The sequence below is a fragment of the Gekko japonicus genome, unplaced genomic scaffold (assembly GCF_001447785.1).
Source record: "Gekko japonicus isolate JY-2015 unplaced genomic scaffold, Gekko_japonicus_V1.1 scaffold3268, whole genome shotgun sequence".
Classification (NCBI taxonomy): domain Eukaryota; kingdom Metazoa; phylum Chordata; class Lepidosauria; order Squamata; family Gekkonidae; genus Gekko; species Gekko japonicus.
Genome location: NW_015166524.1, coordinates 108,317 through 130,689, shown reverse-complemented (window position 1 = coordinate 130,689; position 22,373 = coordinate 108,317). Strand labels below are relative to the sequence as shown.

The following is a 22,373-nucleotide window of genomic DNA, read 5'->3' as shown; positions in this document are numbered from 1 at the left end:
AAAAGGGAGGGAGCTCATGAGTGAAGAAACCGGCAATCCTTTGCAGCTGCACCCTGCCTTTCTGGCAGCCCCAATACACTGTTCCTGGTTTTGAGCAGCAAAACTGAGTGGAGGTTGAAGGGTTAAGGCCAGGGGTCATTTTGTAGAAAAAGAGGTGCAGGAGCTCATTAGCATAACTCATTAGCATAACTTATTTGCATATGCCACACCCACTGCTCAGGCTCCACTGGACTGTTTTGGATTGCTAGCTATTGGGGTGGGTGGGAGGAACATGCAGATCTGTCCTCGCAGAGGAGGGAGAGCTTGTACCTGAATAAAACTTGGTCTTAAAGGTGCCACTGGACTGTTTTGGGCTGGGGGGTGGGCTCTGCAGCTTACCTGGCTGCTTCTTGCTCTGACTGAGGGCTGCTGGGAGCAGGGGGTGGGGCTTGTTGCATGTGCCCGCCCCCTGGACTCTTTACTGCCGGAGCTCTGCTCCTGTGCGCTCCTGCAGGAAATGACCGCTGTATTTAGTACAAAAACTATCTCACATAGAAGATTGAAAACAGAGCATAGCTTCTGACCAAATGCTTGTCACTGAGTCATCTCTCTCTCTCTGTCTCTCTCTCTCTTTTTCTTTCTGCATCCGATGCCCAGATCCTTAACACAATTCCTGGAATGAGGCCTCGGTTATATCACAGCCAAGCCTGTGTCCTGAGATATAAGGTCAGGATTAGATACCTGGTGACTAAAATGGTTTGTTTGTTTTGTTCATTGCTCATATAGAAATATAGATATAAAGGATGCTCATTAACACACACCTCCAAGAATCTTTAAAAAATAGCACAAAGGTGGCATGAACACCCAGCCCCCCAAATACCCTTGCCTTAGTAAGTCCTCTCTTTTACCATCTGAAATCTAACGAGCTCCACTCCACTGATTAAAAATATTGCTTTCAGTGCTTTGCCGGGGGGGGGGGAGTATCCTGAAATTTAAATTAGGTTAAGTATTTTGTAGCAGAATGCCATCATAATTTCCCAAAGCAATAAAATCAGTTATCAGAATTAATGAGACATGAAATTCATTTTATGATTTTACTTACATTAACTTCCTCCACTCCTCATCTGTTTTCGAACCAAGTCCCATAACTTTCTAATGTGCCTTTACACTGCCCAGTGACCCTGCGGGTGTTAAAAGGACGGTGGTATGAAGCACAGCGGTTAAGCATTAAGCTGTTCTCTGTTTCCTGAAGTTATTGAAAATGATAAAGGAAGCCACTGGGACCAGTGAGGATCTTTTAGGCTTGCCAAGTCCCCCTGGGGGGTGGGGAAACCCCCACCCCAGAGGCCCGTTCCCCGCCGGTGGCGGATCGGGCCCCCAGGGGGAACCCCACCCCCAAAGCACGTCACACGGAAGTGACGCAAGCATGTCGGGGACGTTGGGGGCGGGGCCACAATCATCCGAGGGAAAACTCTATGGTTTTCCCTCGGATGATTGTGGACCTGCCCCCAACGTCCCCAATGTGCTTGCGTCACTTCCGTGTGACGGGCTTGCGGCACGTGCACTTCGCGTGCACGCGAGGACTCCCGGAGCAGTGGGGCCACGGTCATCCGAGGGAAAACTCTATGGTTTCCCCTCGGATGGTCGTGGCCCCGCCCCCAGCGTGCCCGGCGTCATGACGTCACTTCCGGGTGACGCGCGCACATACTCCAGCCGCTAGCGGGGAGTCCCCTGCTGGTGCTATATTTTGACTTGGCAACTCTAGGATCTTCATAAGAACCTAAGAAGAGCCCTACTGGATCAGACCAGTGGTCCATCTAGTCCAGCGTCCTGTCTCACACAGTGGCCAACGAGTTCCTCTGGAGGACCAACAACAGGGCAGAGAGACTGAGGCCTTCATAAGAACATCAGAAGAGCCCTACTGGATCAGACTGGTGGTCCATTTAGTCCAGCCTCCTGTCTCACACAGTGGCCAACCAGGTCCTCTGGAAGGCCAACAACAGGGCACAGAGGCCGAGGCCTTCATAAGAAGATAAGAAGAGCCCTGCTGGATCAGACCAGTGGTCCATCAAGACCAGCATCCTGTCTCACACAGTGGCCAATCAATTCTTCTGGAGGGCCAAAAACAAGGCATAGAGGCTGAGGCCTTCCCCTGATGTTGCCTCTTGGCACTGGGATTCACTGAGGGGTCTGGCACCCTAGACATCACATCCTCCTCAAACTCAGCTCTCTCCAGATATCACCCCCTCAATTGCCTGGCATTTGCTGAGGCCGTGTTGAGAACCCTAGAACAAATGAAGATGTTCCCACCATTTTGTTATCTGTTATGTTTAAAATGGTTGCCTTTGCAGGGGTGGTGGGGGTGGTTTGGATTCATTTTTAGGCAGCTAGATTTGAGTCCAGTAGCACCTCAGAGACCAATAAGGTTTTTAGGCAGAGCATTCATAAGGTCAGTCCAGGAAACAGAAGCAGAAAGACAGGGTCTTTTGAGAGACTGTAGAAACTGAACTTTAAAAGTTTCTAAGAACTGAAATGTGAGGTTGTCTTCCATTCCCTTCCAGCACACCTAATTAAAAGCAAAGTCCTGTACCTTATGGCCTCTCTAGAGAATAAGACAGTGCGTTTAGCTACCGGCCAGATTCATGACAGGACTAATTCTGCTCCCTGAGGTCTAAAGGCTGCTTTATATCCTGGGCTTTTTTCCCCCAGGTAAAAACCAGTCTCTACATATGTGACATTTTTCACCTCCTGAGCCTTCTTTATCTCCTAGGCTTTATATCCTGGGCTACGGTTGCAGTAAGGCCAGCTGAGAACTACAACTCCCAAGGTGCAATGCGTCAAAAGTGGGGGTGTAAGAAAGGAGGAGCTGGTGGGATGGGCCAATAGAACACCAAGGCAGGTTCCCCAGTGGCCAATGGGAGAGTAGGTGAGTCATCACCAGCACGGCTTGTCTTTTTTATATCTTGGATTACCCTAAAAAGGCAAGCCACGCTGGTGATGACTCACCTACTCTTCCATGGCCAGCGGGGGAAGCCCCACCCCCAACACCTACAGCCACCCCTGTTTCCTCCCAAGCCCGATCTCCACTTGAGATCAGGCTCGCAGGGAAATGCCAGCTTCGTGCATTTAAAAGGGAAACGCAGCTGCTCTTAAAAGGGAAATGCTGGCTCCTGCTCCTAAAGGGGAAACGCCGGCTACTTTAAGTGCAGGGAACTGCCGTTTCTGGAGATCCGGCGCGCGGGGTGGGGGGGGCGGCGGCGGACATCCCCAACGTGACATCATCACACCGGGGATGACCCGCCCCCTCCAGGAACGCCCCCAAAGTCCCCCGCTGGGGGTGGAAGATGGACTTAGCAACCCTAATTGGCCGGCCGGATCTGGGGCCCCTAAAGCAGGCAAACCCCCACCCCCGAGGGGAATGGCAAGCCTAGACATGTTTCAGCTCTGAGGGAAGACTTTATATCCTGGGCCACCTTTTTCAGGTAAAAGCCAGTCTCTACGTGTGTGACATTGTTCCAACAAAGAGAGAATACACCTGACAAGGGAACTCTTCTTCCCTATGCAGCGCTTTGGAAGAAAAACATCATTTATGCATGACAGAGTGAAAAGGAGAAGAAGAAGAAAAGAAAGAAATAAATATTCTTGCTGAGGCGCCTACCCTTTGAAGCTACAATCTTCAGATAAAATCTCACATAACTGAACATTCATCAATACACTCCAGGAGTCATTCTACACCGAAAACCAGACGTTAGGAATAAGATCTAACCTAGCCTATTCCCTGACATGGTAACGTTTATTTATTTATTTATTTATTTTTCAGATTTATATTCCGCCCTCCCCACGAACGGGCTCAGGGTGGATCACAATGAATAATTAGGCCATTTGGCATCTAAAAAACCCCAATATTAAATAGTTTGTTTAAACAAGGAATTTAGAAACGAATTGCACCAAATATTGCACAGCCTCCGATACTGGAGCTGCTGGATTCTAAATTCGTTTAATCCGGGCTGCATAGAAATGGTGTCTTTCTATGTTTGGCGAGGTTTGGGGGGGGGGTTGTAGAAAAGAGCATTAGATCACGTGAGTCCCATCTGTAGTATGAAGTGGTACTCCCTAGATACTGTTGACCTCCGTGCATTTTCAGGGTTTTTGTTCTCTTTTTTGTTTTAAAGAGAAAGTAACTGGACTACAAGGTCACCTACTAAACCAGGGTTCCCCAAGCCTTTCATATGCGGGCACCTTTGGAATTCTGACAGTTTGGTGGGTGCAGCTACAAAATGGCTGCCATAATATTGCTGCCAGAGGAGGCTTAGCCAGCCACAAAATGGCCCATCTTCCATCACACAGGGAAGATCCTTTGTACTGTGGTGGCAGCTGCTGCCAAAGAAGCATTTTTAAAAATCTGCAGACCCGATCAAATCTCCAATAGCCAATCATAAGCCTTGCTGGGCAAAAGTCCCAAGTAGCCCCCCCCTTTCAAAAAACACTTGGTGGGTACCAGAAAAGGTGTAGGTAGGTACCATGGCCCCCACGAGAACCAGGGCTTTTTTTGGTAGAAATAGCCCAATAGGGACTCATTAGCATAATAGGCCACACCCAACAGCATAAACTCAATAGCATAATAGGCCACACCCCTGATAACAATGCTCATTAGCATAATAGGCCACACCCCCTGATAGCAATGCTCATTAGCATAATAGCCCACACCTCCATGCCTTCCCTTGGCTTGCCTGGGTCCCCCGTGATGGGGGGGAGCCCGGGCAAGCCCCCTCTTGAAGGGAAGGGAAGGCAATTTAAACTGCCTTCCCTTGGCTTGCCCGGGCGCCCCACGGCTGTGAGGAGCCTGGGCAAGCTGACCCTTGGACAGGCCGGGGAAGGCACAGGGAGGCATTTAAATGACTTCCTGATTCTTCCAGGGTCCCCCCTACCCCGCCCGCCTTGGAGTTGCCGGGGGGAGGTCGCTCTCCAGGCCTTCCCTCTGTAGCCACGCACGCAGAGGTTTTGTCTGTAGTGGGCGTGGCTAGCTCTGAAGCCAGCCGGCACTCCATTCCTGTGCGTTCCTGCCCAAAAATAGACCTGACGAGAACCATGCTGAGACCCCTGTCGTAAACTTTATGTCTGTGTGGAGATTTTGCACCCAGATCATCTCAGGTGTAATCCAACAATGTAAGCCTCACATCACACTGACTTTCTAGTACAGCCATGAATTCCTGGCTATTGGTTTTGAAAACACTTTGCTCAAAGATAGGGGATCATAAAACACTCCATTAAACTATATTTCAAATAGGAAATAAAAATAGAAGCTTTTCCCATATGAAATGGAAGTCTATTTACATAAATCCATAATGAGAAACAATTCAAATATGAAATGAAAATGTGTTACCTTTTCAATCACTATCGGCTCGGTTCTGGCGGCAAAATGTAACCATGGTTTCATTTAATTGGCTACAGGTAGACTGAGACTGTCACTAATTATGAAATTGCTTTAATAACCAAATTTCACTGTATTCAAATCATTCTTCTCTCACACATTGTGTCTAGAGCTTTAAATTGACTTGAAAATTTGTTGATAAGACCTAATAAGAACATAAGAGAAGCCAGTGTGGGATCAGGCCAATGGCCCATCTAGTCCAACACTCTGTGTCACACAGTGGCCAAAAATACCAGGTGCCATCAGAAGGTCCAGCAGTGGGGCCAGGACACTAGAGGACATAAGAAGATCCCTGCTGGATCAGAGCAATAGTCCATCTAGTCCAGCATCCTGTCTCACACAGGGGTCAACCAGTTCCTCTGGAGGGCCAGCAACAGGGCATAGAGGCCAAGGCCTTCCCCTGATGTTGCCTTTTCCCCTGATGTTGCTCTGCGATTCAGAGGCTTACTGCCTCTCAATGTGGAGGTTCCCCTCAGTGACCATGGCTAGTAGCCATTGATAGACTCATCCTACATGAATCAATCTAATCCCCTTTATTCCTGTGGCCATCACTACATCGTCTGGCAGGGAATCCCACATTTTAATCATTCTCTGTGTAAAGTAGTATTCCATTTTGTCCGTCCTGAACCTACTGCCCATCAGTTTCATTGAATGCCCTTGAGTTCTAGTATCTTGGGAGAGAGAGAGAAAGTTCTCTTTGTCCATTCTCTCCACCCCCCGTGCATAATTTTGTAAACCTCTCTCACGTCCTTCCTCACTCATCTCTTTTCTAAACTGAAAAGTCCCAGACTCTTCAGCCTTTCCTCACAGGGAAGGGGCTCCCCTCTCCTACTCACCTGGTTGCCCTCCTCTGTACTTTTTCCAAGCTCTGCAATGTCTTCTTTGAGATACGGTGACCAGAACTGTACACAATATGCTAAATGAGGCCGCACCATTGATCTATACAGTCGCATTACAATATCGGCCATTTTATTCTCAATCCGCTTCCGGATAATCCCTAATATAGAGTTTGCTTTTTCCCCCACTGCTGCAGCACACTGGGTTGGCATTTCCATTGAGCTGTCCACTATGACCACAAGATCTTTTCCCCTCTCCGTCTCAGCAAGTTCAGACCCCCATTCGCCTATGCTTGACGTTGTGGGGTTTTTTGTCCCAATGTGCCTCAGTTTACACTTACCAACACTGAACTTCATTTGCCACATTGTCACCCATTCACCCAGTTTGTGGAGTTCTTCTTGGAGCTCTTCACAGTCACCCTTGGCTTTCACCATCCTGTGTCATCTGTAAACTTGGGCACTATACTACTCACCGTGGGGGGGGGGGGGCTCTGCAACTTACTTGGCAGCTACTTGCTCTGACTGAGGGCTGCTGGGAGCAGGGGGTGGGGCTTGTTGCATGTGCCCACCCCCTGGGCTCTTTACTGCCAGAGCTCCACTCCTGTGCGCTCCTGCAGGAAATGACCCTTGTCCGTGAGCAAGGAAAGGACACAGAGACAGATGAGGGGTTCCTGGGTGAGGGTGGGTGGGGAGGTGCAAGGAGGGATGCTGGTGAGGGGCAGAGGAATGGCAGGAGGCAAGACAGTCTTTACCCAGAGGGCTCCCTGAAAAGGTGGGCTTCAATAAGCTACCTGATGAAGCCAGTGAAGCCTTGCTTTGTTTGTATTCATGTGCCGAGGGGTCCTGTCGACTAATGGGGTAATAATTTTAAGATGAGCCTCCCTGTAAAATGGACAGCTGAAGAACATATCCTTTACCAATTCAACCTCGCTTAAAAGGCATATGGCATAGCCTTTCAGAGTAGGGTTTTTTATTGTACCTGCCTTGAATTAGCCACAAATGGAAGGGCAGAACATCTAGCCAGGGCAAATGCCCTTCTAGAATTCTTTCCCTCCACTGAAGTTAAATATACTGCCGTTAAATATACTGCCGGCTCAATGGTGCTTTTGATATTTAACACCCCGAGTCTGGAAGCCTTAGAGATGCCAGACTGTCACTCAATATCCTCAACTCTTTGTTTAATTAGCCCTTTGGCTTGTTCAAACCCATAGGATAAGAGTAGCTGAGGTGAGAAGCCAGTTCTATGAATATGATAGTGAACTGCCTTGATCCAACTGGATTGGAAATCATCCTGGAATATCAGGGGAAGCAAGCCTTGTGGATTGGAATGACCTTTCAGCCACATATAGAAGGATAGAATACATACCCTAGCTTCAATTCTAAGGGGCAGTGAGAGTGAAGGTACCACAGGCATTCTTGAGATGCTGACTACCTGGACTTTCTTGGTGGTCTCCCATCCAAATACTATCCTGGGCTGACCCTGCTTAGCTTCTGAGATCTACTGAGTGCAGGCTAGCCTGGGCCATCCGGGTCATGGGGGTGCAGGGTTATGCTCCCTCAGTTTGCCTTGGGGTTCTGCAGGGAAGGGAGGGGATATTTTTACCCTCCACTCTCTTTTGTTTCTTAAAACCAGCTCACCTTTTCTGCTCTTCTCAGTTTAAAGAAACCACGTCTTTTTCTCCGTTAAAATGCTACCGGTAGCACAGGGGAACCAGTTCCAAAGGTTTAAACCCCCTCTCACTTCCCTGCATGGCCCCCAGGACAAATTGAGGCTATGGAAGCCTGCAATTTGCATGTTCTGAGACCTTTGAACTTTTCCTTGTCTATGTAAGCCCTGGGGAGGGAAGGTGGCATGGCATAGCCTGATCTCATCCGATCTTGGAAGCTAAGCGGGGTCAAACCTCGTTAGTACTTGGATGGGGGACCACCAAGGAAGACTCTGCAGTGGAAGGCACTGGCAAACCACCTCTGCTTCTCCCTTGCCTTGAAAGCCCCTTGCAGGGGTCGCCATGAATCAGCTGCAACTTCACACACATATTTAAGCCCTGATAGAACACATGGTTCTACCTATCTCATCAATGACATCAACCCTCCGTGTATCAAAGAGCAGATGTTGGGCAAAGGCTACAAAACCGTGTCTGTGCCATGGCTCTTGGACCACCAGGACGCCCACATCCGCTTGCCCGTCTACAGATAAGAGCCACCGGCACCCTTTTCCGAACTGAAGGGCAATGGCTTCTACTACTGTAGACTTCATGTTCCTGGGATCCCAGATCACTGCAGATGGTGACTGCAGCCATGACATTAAAAGACACCTGCTCCTTGGGAGGAAAGCGATGGCAAACCTAAACAGCATGATAAAAAGCAGAGACATCACCCTGCCAACAAAAGTCTGCATGGTCAAAGCAATGGTATTCCCAGTAGTCATGTATGGCTGCGAACGTTGGACTATAAGGAAGGCCGAGCGCCGAAGAATAGATTCTTTTGAACTATGGTGCTGGAGAAGACTCTTGAGAGTCCCTTGGACTGCAAGGAGATCAAATCAGTCAATCCTAAAAGAAATCAACCCTGACTGTTCCCTGGAAGGCCAGATAATGAAACTGAAGCTCAAATACTTTGGCCACCCAATGAGAAGGGAGCACTCACTGGAGAAGACCCTGATGCTGGGAAAAATTGAAGGTCAAAGAAGAAGGGGACAGCAAAAGATGAGATGGTTAGACAGTGTCATCGATGCAACGAACATGAAATTGAGCAAGCTTCAGAGGACAGTGGAAGACAGGAGAGCCTGGAGTGATCTGGTCCATGGGGTCGCGAAGAGTCAGACTTGACTGTGCGACTGAACAACAAAGAACACATGGTGCTGAAAAGCTAGGACTTGGAGCATCACATTTTTGAGGTTGTTCATCCTTTTACTATCAACCCAAGGAAGGGGACAGACACCACAAAAAACTTTGGGCAATTTCAACATGTGTGATTTATGGAAATAAGGATGGGAATGACTAATCTCTATGCAAGATTGCTGAATATCATCAGAATCGCCCACCTTCCTTTTTGTTTCTAGAAACAAAGCAAAACTCAACAATAAACCTTATGTCAACTTGGATGATTGTGTGTGGGGTGTGTGTCTGTCTTTGAAGTCATCCAAAAACTTCTCATCTGTGATTTTCTGTTCCTGAATCATTTGCAATTTTCTGCTACGATGGCTTCACACATGATATAAAGGGTAAAATATCTCTGCAGAAAATTGTTTAGGTAACGGCATGCTAGAAGTATCGATTTAAAACGTCTTAAAACAGCATCAGTGATTAGACGCAGTATTAGCACGCTGGCTTCAGAAACCATTGACTTCTGATGAGCCTGCCTTGTGCAAATGTTTATTTGACCAAGGACTGACTACACGTGCACACGATCCATTCTGTTGCTCCACAATCCATCTGGCTCCTTAGCGTACTGGTTACCACAGAGGAACTGTATTTTTATAAGGAAGGATCGCAAAGTCCTGTGAGGGTGGGTTTCAGATCTTCATTGTTTCCCATCAGACTGCTCTGTAGATCCTAACATGATCTCTGGGAGATCTGATGAACAGCTGAGAGGAAGAAGAACTTGCTGTCAAGTCGCAACCAATCCCTGGCAACCCCCAACCATGGGACATTCCAAGCGAGAGAGGGAGGAAGGGACCATGGCTTAGTGGCAGAGCATCCGCTTGGCATGCAGAAGGTCCCAGGTTCAATCCCACATCTGCAGTCAAAAGAGCTGGCAGTAGGTGATGGGGAAGACCTCAGCCTCAGACCCTGGAGAGCTGCTGCCAGTCTGAGTAGACAATACTGATGGCGCCAACAGTCTGATTCAGCATAAAGCAACTTCAAACGTTCATGCAAGCAGAGGTGGCTTGCCCTTACCTTCCTCTGCTTAACTGTCATGGCCCCCTCCAAAACAGTGCAATTACGGGCTTTAGAGATGTAAATATCAGTAGGAAGAGTGGAATTTACATCAGGGGTCATTGCATAGAAAAAGAGGTGCAGGAGCTCATTAGCATAACTCATTAGCGTAACTTATTTGCATATGCCACACACCCTGACATCACCGGAACTGTGTCAGAAGGCAACACCCACGGCTCAGGCTCCACTGGACTGTTTTGGATTGCTAGCTATTGGGGGGGGGGATCGTGCAGATCTCTCCTCGCAGAAGAGGGAGAGCTTGTACCTGAATAAAACTTGGTCTTAAAGGTGCCACTGGACTGTTTTGGACTTGGGGGGGGGCTCTGCAATTTACCTGGTTGCTTCTTGCTCTGACTGAGGGCTGCTGGGAGCAGGGGGTGGGGCTTGTTGCATGTGCCCACCCCCTGGGCTCTTTACTGCCGGAGCTCCACTCCTGTGCGCTCCTGCAGGAAATGACCCCTGGATTTGATGAATGTGACTATGAGGTATGACTAGAGTGTTTGCCAAATGGATTAACATTATATAGGTATTTCAATGCTACCCACTTTGATAAAGGTATACATGAAACGAGATGTAATATGCATGGTTCGTTGGTGCTGATGGTGTTTGAATTGCTTCCAGTGAAATGAATACTGAAAAAAGAATTTACAAGTTTGTGAAGCACTTTTTTTTGGCACTACACATCATGGTTGTTTGCTTCCTTTCAGCCCCCTCCAAAACAGCACAGATTATAACAATTCTGAGTACATGCAGGAGCACCTCTGAGCAGATGGCTATAAATCAGCCTTCTTAAGGAATGCCTCTGTAAATCAGATCTGGAGAGCTGCAGACTGTGGAAGCAACTTGTCACAATCCTGTGAACTGTGTGACCACAACTTCAGACACTGCCTGCCTCTGTGACTTTTGGACTGACCCTTGACTCTGCTTTTCAGACCTGCCAGAACGTTGCTGATCAATGACCTCAGACTGCCTCGACTCTGCTTTCCTGAACAACCCACGAACTCTGACTGCTGCTAAACTGCTATTTGACCCCTTGACTGGACTCCTGTGATCTAGCTCTGTGGCCTTGCTCTGCCCGTATTCCAGGACAACCTGCTTCGCCTAGCACTGTTTGTTCAGTGCAGCCGTCTACGGTTCTGTCCACTTCCCCAGGACTTGGTTATTGGTGTGCATTCGTACAAAAGTTATTAATTTTAGGAGCGCCCGCTGGTCTATTGTAGGTTTTTCTATATTTTATCATTATGTTTTAACTGTTAAATTATCGTCTAAGTGTGTTGCATAACTCTTGAGGTAATGTGCCCTGAGCCCTGCTATGCAGTGGGTCGGCAGGATAGAAATTCAATAATAAATAAAAGGAAAAAAATATATATCTCAAGCTCGGGCCTGTAGCCACCCCATGCCCACCCTGACAAGCTCAGACCAAACTGGGCTATTCAAACTCAGTGAAGAGGGATTCCCAATCTGGGCTGTTTTTGCAGCTTTCACAGGGAACAGAAAGCAGGGGCTTAAAGGGACTCCGAGTCCCTTTAAACTCCTGCTTTCTGCTCTATCCACAAACCATCACTAACCAACCACCACGAACGGCTTTAAAAGTTTGTGGAAGTTCGTGATGGTAGACCCGTCATAAACTTCAGTTCACGAACCATGAACATGGCAAAATTCATGAGGAATTTTGTTTTGTGGTTCAGTTTGTGCCCATCCCTATCCTGAGCTTACTCCCAGGGGGAAGGATCACAGCTTCATTCTACTTGCAGAAACCATATTGGACCAATTCCCTTGTTGATCTATTCTTTGTTGTATGGGAAACTGAAACCACTATGCTTCTTTGCCAAGCGGCAAACACACAAAAGCCATGGCAAACCATGTACATCGGCAGCCAGACTCCAAAATCATTAATGGGAACAATGAAAGGAAGGCTCTACTTCAAAGCTTTCATTTTGGAAGACATTCATCACACGTTTTAAATGTAGTTGCAGAGAAAAGAATGGTGCCCACGTGGCACAACTGGGGGGAAGAGACAGAGCATGTGCGCAAACGTTGAGCATGTGTGCAAGCTGTTGTGCAGCCCCCAACCAAACTTTGATGAATGGCTTGGAGATTAGATGATCCAATCACTGATGAATCAGTGGCATATCTGCAACTGGTGATTATGAGGCAATCCAAATCCACCGGTGTTTGGCCATCACGACTCATTTCTACTTGGAGCCTTTGGCATACAGTGTGTTCTGTCACTTGGTTATGACCCTTTTATCGTCCTCAAAAGCTAGCACAGGCCGTTCAAACAAGGGCTTTTGGATGCCTGTGCTAGTTACACTTCCAGAGGTTGCTTTTCTTTTAAAAAAACAATTCTGTGCTGCATTGACCTGAGCTGTATGAGTTGGCCACACATTTTGAGCACGACCTTGATAACCAGCCATGGAAGGCCCTTTTCTCTTTGAAAGATGGCAGGCAATGTTGAAACGGTACTAGGAAAATCAATAGGGCCCAGTAACAATGTTATCCTGCGTCTCTGGTGTTGTTGGGCGGGGGGGGGGGAAGAGCACTTACCATTAGACCGAGTTAAACACTGGGCGAACTTAAAAGCCCTAATCGACAAGACCAATTTTGGCAGCCATTGGGAACCCAGAAGTGTACTGCTGTATACACTTCTTGAGGATTAAACCCCCGACTGGTGGAATCTGTGGTCCCCAGCTGGCATTTTGGAAACGGAATTTTAAAATAATTTCCAGGAGAGAAGTAGAACAGAAATAGGTGACCAGCTCTCAGACGAAATCACATATATGCACATGAACACATGAACCATGCCCTCGGTCCCTCAAGGTCAGTATTGCCTACTCAGGCTCCAAAAGCACTCCAGTGTCCCTGACACAGGCCTTTCACATCACCTACTGCCTGGTCCTGAACCGGAGATGCCTGGGATTGAACCTGAGACCTTCTGCATCTCAAACAGATACTCTACCACTGAGCCACAGCCCCTCCCTCAGCCTACTAGCAATTTTGGCAACAAGAGTGCACTGGTCTTTAATTCTGTATTTACTTACCAAGACCTCATTAAAAAAAAAGAATAGAAGGAGGGGGAGGAGAGCTGGATTTATATCCCCTCTTCACTCAGAGCAGCTTGCAATACCCTTTCCCTTCCCCCTTCCCACAACAGACACCCTGTGAGGTAGGTGGGGCTGAGAGAGTTCCTTCAAGGACTGCTCTTGAGAGAACAGCTCTGAGAGAACTTGTGACTGGCCCAAGGTCACACCAGCAGCTGCATGTGGAGGAGTGGGGGATCAAACCTGGTTCTTCCAGATTAGAATCCGCACTCCTAACCCCTACACCAAACTGGCTCTCTGTTTATTGCTGCAGGACTGAAGCTATTTTTATACCCTGGAAATATGGTTCTGGACATTTCGTAGAAAAAGAGGTGCAGGAGCTCATTAGCATAACTCATTAGCATAACTTATTTGCATATGCCACACCCCCTGACATCACTGGAAGTGTAGGAAACAAAAAAGAACACCACTGGCAAAAAATAATAACGCACAAGCAAGTAAGCAAGTATATAATGATCAAATAAGCATAACAGCAAGTAAATCAAATAAACATAACAAGTATGACATCACTGGAAGTGTGTCAGAAGGCAACACCCACCACTCAGGCTCCACTGGACTGTTTTGGATTGCTAGCTATTGGGGTGGGGGGAACGTGCAGATCTGTCCTTGCAGAGGAGGGAGAGCTTGTACCTGAATAAAACTTGGTCTTAAAGGTGCCACTGGAGTGTTTTGGAGGAGGGGCAAGGGGGGGGGCTCTGCAATTTACTTAATTGCTTAATTTCATGTTTGTTTCATCGATAATAACACTGTCTAATCATCTCCTTCTTTGCCGTCCCCTTCTTCTTTTACTTCAATACAATTACCCATTGAAATACAGCAAGTTCAATGCCCTGGCAATCCTAATTGAGACACAGCCCTTTCTAAAGTCACATGGAAGTTCTTCATCTTAGGCTAAGCGCACTTAGGGGTTGTTGTGGCCTCTTCTCATAACACAGGGGTCTCCTCCCTTGCAGAGCAGTCATTTTAGGATGCTCTCTTTGTGACTACTCCAGTCCTGAAGATGGGTAGCCCAAAATGGACACAGCGTTCTGATGGGGTCTTCACAGGGTCAGTTTCAGAAGCAGAAGAGGAGGAGTTGGATTTTACCCCGCCCTTCACTTGGTGTCTCAGAATGGCTGACAAGCTCCTTCTCTTCCGCTCCCCACAACGGATACCCTGTGAGGTAGGTGGGGCTGAGAGAGCTCTTGAGAGAACTGCTCTTGAGAGAACAGCTCTGAAGGAACTTGTGAGTCCCAGTTTTCCCTCTAAGCTGAGTTAGTGTGAGCTAGCTCACAGTTTTTTAGTCTCCGGCTCACACATTTTTGTCTTAGCTCAGGAAAGATGGCTCCAGAGCAACCTAATATATGCAGTCGCCAAATCGCTTGCTCACAACTTGAATACCAGTAGCTCACAAAGTAGTTTTTTGCTCACAAGACTCCACAGCTTAGAGGGAACAGTTGTGACTGACCCAAGATCACACCAGCAGCTGCCTGTGGATGAGTGGGGGATCAAACCCGGTTCTCCCAGATTAGAGTCCACGTTCTTAACCACCAAACAAAACTGGTAGATTTGATTCCACACTCTTAACCACTACACCAAACTTGCTCTTCAGGATTGTGTGGGCCCTGGACGAAGGGGTATAACAGGGCCCCTGTTATATATGCAGACCGCCACCAGGGGACCACGGCTTAAACAGGAGCTTGGTCCCCAAACACAAAGGGGACCTAGGATCCTAGTCCACCTCGAGTCCACCAATAGCACCCTTGGTGGGAAATTCAAACCCTCCAATGGGGACAGAGATGTGCTGGGTGGGAGTGTATATAGTCAGCCTTGCAGGGCTGTTTTTGCTATGTCTTGCTGTGAAGTACAATAAACGAGTCTGAACGCATGTCGTAGTCCGAGTTCTCCATGCGTCGAACCCAGTACTTTTCAGCCCCCTTTCCCCTTTGGTACAGCCTCTTTCCCCTCCAACTATACCCCTTCCATTTGACCCCCCCCTTTTCTTCTTCAACCACTCCCTTTTCCATTTCAATTGGGATACTACGGTACAGAGAAATCACTCCCAGCTGTGCTTTCTTAGTTGCTTTTTGAAGTGTAATGGGTTAGACGCATGAAGAAAGCATGGAGACTGATGCAGTTATCAGTTTAGCTTTACTGGTACACAACAAAGACCCCAAACAACGGCCGGCTGGCCAACTATATACACTTCCCGGGGACACACCCCTGGGTCCCATTGGCGGGTTTAAATCTCCCGCCACGGGCCCATTTGTTCCCCCAGGGAGGGACGGGACCAGGATCCCAGTCCCCATTGTTGTCCAGGACTCAAGCTCAAGAGTGCGCGCTGGCCCCCGGTGGTGGTCAGCGGACACAACACTTTTATTACTTTGTATAAAACCAGAGAGAAGAAAATATGCCTTTCAATTGGTGGCCCTTCAATAAAATTGGTATTATCTGCGTAAAAGCAATATAGACAATGATCTGGAGGAATCTCAGTCTCGAGGTCTCTGGAGAAGTTTCTCCACTCCCTTTACTAAAAGTGAGGGTGCCAGTCCACGTCCACCCAAAATGATTAAGCAACTGAACAATCTTAACATACTGAAGACATTCATTTGGAAATGTCAGGTGGAAAGAAGGGAACTCAGTTTCGTCACTCGGCACAGGATCAAGTGAGCCATAAATTAAGTAATAGAAGGAAACAAAGCTTATTTTGAATCCTGAGAAATGCATCACTCATTTTTTTAAACGAAGAGTTACATCTTTGATACAGCTAATTTAATCCTCCAACAAATATTTACTGTAGGTTTTATACATACGTACTGTCTTTAAAATTGATGTGTGTGCAGAGGTCATTTCGGGGGGGATCACGGGGGATCGCAGTTCCCCTGGGTGAGGTACGGGGGCAGGGCACATGACGAGGGGGGGGGGTCAATAGTGTGAGGGCTTCTAGTGTCCTGGCCCCACTGCTGGACCTCCTGATGGCACCTGGTATTTCTGGCCACTGTGTGACAGAGTTCTGGACTGGATGGGCCTTTGGCCTGATCCAACATTGGCGTCTCTTATGTTCTTATGTTATTTACTGTTGACAGCGTCGAGGGCCCTAATTGGGTACAAAGATGGCCTTGAAGGACTACAACTGTCTTTTGTAGGTATGGTTAGATTTTATTTACTACTTGGAAGCCACTTATCTTGCTGACTTTTTCATCAAAATGCAAAGATTAGGGGGCAAATTGAGACAGAGAGATTCTATCTTGATTTGCCAGATTTTATATTCATTCATGCCACAAACAGAGGGGTTTTAAATGGTTTACAGAAGACTTCCATTACCCAAAACTGGTTTGTGACCAGTGTTCCCTCTAAGCTGAGTTGGTGTGAGCTAGCTCACAGTTTTTAAGCCTCCGGCTCACAAGCTTTTGTCTCAGCTCAGGAAGGAGGGCTCCAAAGCAAAATAATTCAAGCAGCAGCCAAATCGCTCACTCACAACTCTAATGCTAGCAGCTCACAAAGTAGAATTTCTGCTCACAAAACTCCACAGCTTAGAGGGAACATAGTTTGTGACACTAACCCAATTCTCATAGCCAGTTTGGTGTGGTGGTTAGGAGCATGGACACTGATCTGGGAGAACCGGGTTTGATTTCCCACTCTTCCACATACAGCCGCTGGTGTGACCTTGGGTCAGTTACAAGTTCTCTCAGAGCTGTTCTCTCAGGAGCAGTTCTCCAAAGAGCTCTCTCGGCCCCACCCACCTCACAGGGTGTCTGTTGTGGGAAGGGGAAGGAGATTGTAAGCTGCTCTGAGGCTCCTTTGGGTAGTGAAGGGTGGAGTATAAATCTAATCTCCTCCTCCTCCTTCCCCCCTATAATTTGGGAAACAATCTATAATTTTGATATTCACCCCTTCAGTATTAAAAAAAGCCATAAAATGGGGGGAGCTATAATGACTGGGCCTGCTGTTCGTTCACCTCAGTTTTAAGAGACAGCATCAACCGCCTGCTTCTATGTGTCTGTCCTAGAAAAGTTTTATCCCCTGATTGAATCCATCACTTTTGAGTACCTGACTTGTAACAATCCCTTCCTTTCACAGCTTTGTCGAACTCTCTCAACCCGATGATCTCATCCTTCCGGTCCGTGAATCCGTCTCTTCCACACCCATGTCTCTGAGACAAGGGGCAACCAAACCTGGCACTTAGCAGAGACCCACGCCGACGATTCCCAGTTTGAAGCCGCCCCATTCCCTATTCTCAGTAGCAGAAGGGGAGGGAGCTCATTTCTCCCATTATACAGCTAGTAACAAGCCATCTAGCCAATGGGTTAGAAATCCATCACGTGGCCTCCCAATTAATTAAGCCACTAATGGGACTTGGATTGCAAAGAACAGTCGCCCCAATAAATCAAATTATTTCAGGAGAAGAAACACACTTTGCTATGAAACCCTCGGCACACACTCTGTAATGGGTAGGGCTGCACCGCCATCCATCAGCCCTGTCCCTTTTAACCTCCTAATTGAACCCTTCGCTAACTGAAAATAAACTAGGAGCTCGCCTGTAAAGCACAAGAAAAAGGGGAGAAGAAAATGCATTCCTGTTAGCAGCTGACCTATTACTGTGCCAATTAATGGCAATTATAAATCCATATATAATCCAAAAGGATTCCAGTGGTAAGGAATGTTCTACTGCTTTTCAACAACACGAAGTGCACTTCCCCAGAAGTAGGTGCTAAGAGACCAATCCTCAGCATGGACAGCTTCAAGAGGGAATTAGATAAGCATATGGAGCAGAAGTCCATCAGTGGCTATTAGCCACAAGGTATAGATAGGAACTCTCAGACTGGGGCAAGTGATGCTCTGTATTCTTGGTGCTTGGGGAGGGGCAACAGTGGGGGGGCTTCTAGTGTCCTGGCCCCACTGCTGGACCTCCTGATGGCACCTGGTATTTTTGGCCACTGTGTGACAGAGTTTTGGACTGGATGGGCCTTTGGCCTGATCCAACATTGGCTTCTCTTATGTTCTTATGTCTACCCAGAATCCGACTCAAGTCTTCTCAGTGGGGCTTGTGCTGCCCCTAGCAGAGTTTAGTAAGCTGTAAGTCAGAGGTGTCAAACTCATTTGTTATGAGGGCCGGATATGACATAAATGTCACTTTGTCAGGCTGGGCCGGGCCGTGTGTGGGAACTGAACCTGGGACCTTCTGCATGCCAAGCAGAGGCTCTATTACTGAGCCAGATCCCTCCCCTGAAGAAATACAAGACAAGTCACCATGAATTTTAAAAAGTAAGCTCTGAAGGCTCCTCACTCATTCCTATCATATGCATTTAACCAGGGGACATTTCGTAGAAAAAGAGGTGAAGGAGCTCATTAGAATAACTCATTAGCATAACTTTTTTGCATATGCCACACACCCTGACATCACCGGAAGTGTGTCAGAAGGCAACACCCACCGCTCAGGCACCACTGGACCGTTAGCTATTTTGGGGGGAGGGTGAAACGTGCAGAGGGAGAGCTTATACCTGAATAAAACTTGGTCTTAAAGGTGCCCCTGGACTCTTTTGGATTGCTAGCTATGGGGGGGGGGAATGCACAGATTTGCCCTCACAGAGGAGGGAGAGCTTGTACCTGAAGGCAGGCGGGGGGGAGCCCTCTGCAACTTACCTGGCTGCTTCTTGCTCCTTGTGGCCCGGGGCTGCTGGGAGCAGCCGGCGGGGCTTGTTGCATGTGCCCGCCCCCTAGGCTTCTTAAGGCCGGAGCTCCGCTCCTGTGCACTTCTGCAGGAAATGACCCCTGCATTTAACCAACCCAAACCAAGAACTTCTGAATCCCACTTATTTTCAATGAGTGCGATTTAAGGCCATGCTTAACTTTCCCATTGAAATCAATGGGGCTTTAAAGACTTAAAGTCTGGTCGGCCCGCACCCTCTACTATTAATTATTGCGAGGCCCTTGAACTAAAGCGAATTATTTATTTTCCCCCTTATCTTAATATTTTCTCTTCACTTTCAAAGAGGCAGAAATATTTCGATTAGCAAAACTTTCTTCCTCATTAAATTTATCTTATACCATCGGAGAAAGCTGAGAACATCCCGAGCTCGAATAGAAAAAGAAATGTCACTGCATAAAAACGTGATATCTTCTTTGTTTAAAAGAAGAAGAAAAATCCCGTCACATTTTATCTGAATACTAAATCTGCATGCCAAATGGATACGCTTTTTGCAGCAGAACCGTTCAGTCCTTGCAAGGGAGGGGAGAGAGAAAGGATGAGAAATGTTCGGGGGGGGGCTGCGCTTCTCAGCAGCGGGATCAGATTACAGAGAGTGGGAGTGGGGAGGGTGGTTTGCCCTAGATATTGCTGCCAGGCCCCATCAGGCGTGGGGAAACCCCACCACCACCATGGGGCCTCTGCCCCCCCCCCACCAATCAGCTGGCTGGCAGGGGAACTTACCAGCAGCAAAAGAAGGCCTAGACCGGCGTTGCCAGCAATGTCACTTCCAGTGTGCCCATGAAATAGGGTTGCCAAGTCCATCTTCCACCCCCAGCGGGGGACTTTGGGGGCGTTCCTGGAGGGGGCGGGGCATCCCGACGTGATGACGTCACGTTGGGGATGTCCGCCGCCGCCCCCCCACCCGCCCGTGCGCCAGATCTCCAGAAACGGCAGTTCCCTGCACTTAAAGGAGCCAGCGTTTCCCTTTTAAATGCAGGAGCCAGCATTTCCCCTTTAAGAGCAGCTGCATTTCCCTTTTAAGAGCACGAAGCTGGCATTTCCCTGCAAGCTTGCGGAGATCAGGCTTGGGAGGAAACACGGGTTCCACACACTTAAAGGGAGAGAGATGGGTGGCTGTGGGTGTTGGGGGTGGGGCTTCCCCCGCCGGCCATTTGGCCGGCAGTGGGTAGAACCCCCCCAAAAATGGGGGACCCCTAGCAAACCGGGGGGGTTGGCAACCCTACCATGAAATGATGTGGCCTGATAGGAATGCTAGCCTCCAGGAGGGACCTGGGGACCCCCAGGAATTACACCTCTTCTCCAGTCTACAGAGGTCAGGTCCCCAGGAGAACATGGAGGCTTTGTAGGATGGACTCTAAGGCATTGCACCCCACTGAGGTCCCTGTCCTCCCTCGGCTCCACCCCCAGATCTCCTGGTGTTTCTCGACCTGGATTTGATGACCCTAGGTCACCTATGTCCCCACATTGCCAGCAATGCTGGACTAGGCCTCCTTTTGCTGCCAGGAGGCCCCACACCACCAATACTCCCTCTAAGCTGGGGAGTCTTGTGAGCAAAAAACTCTACTTTGTGAGCGACTGGCCTTAAAGTTGTGAGCGAGCGATTTGGCTACTGCGTAAATTACTTTGCTCTGAAGCCCTCCTTCCTGAGCTAAGACAAAAAACTGTGAGCCAGAAGCTAAAAAACTGTGAGCTAGCCCACACTAACTCAGCTTAGAGGGAACACTGCACCCCACCCCTTACCCCCACTGGTTGCCAGAGGGTACCGGGCAACCCTACCCCCAGGCCTCTATAAACTTTCTGTGAAAATGAAGCTCCAGTTTTCTTTCTGAAACTCAGCATGGCCAAGTAGCTGCAGTGAATTTAAATCCAAGATGAGGTCTTCGTTGCGTGTGTTTGTGTAGTTGGGGGCAGCTTATCAAATCACTCTCCTTGTGCCACAGGTATGAGGTGGGGGAGGGATGGAAATTAGGGTTGCCGGGCCTTCTGGAAGGGCCAGTTCTTGGTTTGTGGGGCCTCGGGTTGCCAAAGAGTGACTAACACATGGAATTCACTGCCACAGGAGGTGGTGGCGGCTAAAAGCATGGACAGCTTCAAGAGGGAACGGGATAAACATATGGAGCAGAGGTCCATCAGTGGCTATTAGCCACAAGGTATAGATAGGGGCTCTGGGGCAAGTGATGCTCTGTCTTCTTGGTGCTTTGGGGGGCAACAGTGGGAGGGCTTCTAGTGTCCTGGCCCCACTACTGGACCTCCTGTCGGCACCTGGTATTTTTTGGCCACTGTGTGACGGAGTGTTGGACTAGATGGGCCTTTGGCCTGATCCAACACTGACTTCTCTTATGTTCTTACGTCCCTCCTGGAAACCAGTGGAGGATGGGCAGGGACTTAACAGTAGAAAGAAGAAGGCCATGTTGCCGGCATTGCACAGAAATGCTGGCAACATGCCAGCAATTTCTGGGAGACACTCTGGTATTTGGGGGGAAACTCTGCGGTAAAAATGGGCTTCTACCAGAGAGTTTTTGCCCAAATACCTCTTCTCCAGTCTACAGAGGTCAGGTCCCCAGGAGAACATGGAGGCTTTGTAGGATGGACTCTAAGGCATTGCACCCCACTGAGGTCCCTGTCCTCCCCCGGCTCCACCCCCAGATCTCCTGGTGTTTCTCAACCTGGATTTGATGACCCTAGGTCACCTATGTCCCCACATTGCCAGCAATGCTGGACTAGGCCTCCTTTTGCTGCCAGGAGGCCCCACACCACCAATACTCCCTCTAAGCTGGGGAGTCTTGTGAGCAAAAAACTCTACTTTGTGAGCGACTGGCCTTAAAGTTGTGAGCGAGCGATTTGGCTACTGCGTAAATTACTTTGCTCTGAAGCCCTCCTTCCTGAGCTAAGACAAGACAGAAAACTGTGAGCCAGAAGCTAAAAAACTGTGAGCTAGCCCACACTAACTCAGCTTAGAGGGAACACTGCACCCCACCCCTTACCCCCACTGGTTGCCAGAGGGTACCGGGCAACCCTACCCCCAGGCCTCTATAAACTTTCTGTGAAAATGAAGCTCCAGTTTTCTTTCTGAAACTCAGCATGGCCAAGTAGCTGCAGTGAATTTAAATCCAAGATGAGGTCTTCGTTGCGTGTGTTTGTGTAGTTGAGGGCGGCTTATCAAATCACTTTTCTTGTGCCACAGGTATGAGGTGGGGGAGGGATGGAAATTAGGGTTGCCGGGCCTTCTGGAAGGGCCAGTTCTTGGTTTGTGGGGCCTCGGGTTGCCAAAGAGTGACTAACACATGGAATTCACTGCCACAGGAGGTGGTGGCGGCTAAAAGCATGGACAGCTTCAAGAGGGAACGGGATAAACATATGGAGCAGAGGTCCATCAGTGGCTATTAGCCACAAGGTATA

The 22,373-nt window shown here is 48.4% G+C and overlaps 1 non-coding gene across 1 annotated transcript; it reads right to left on the bottom strand.

The window, feature by feature from the left end:
- Positions 1 to 13,088: 13,088 nt before the first annotated feature.
- Positions 13,089 to 13,160, bottom strand: TRNAL-GAG. Its single transcript has one exon. It is a non-coding gene; the product is annotated as a tRNA-Leu (tRNA).
- Between the last annotated feature and the right edge of the window lie 9,213 nt (positions 13,161 to 22,373).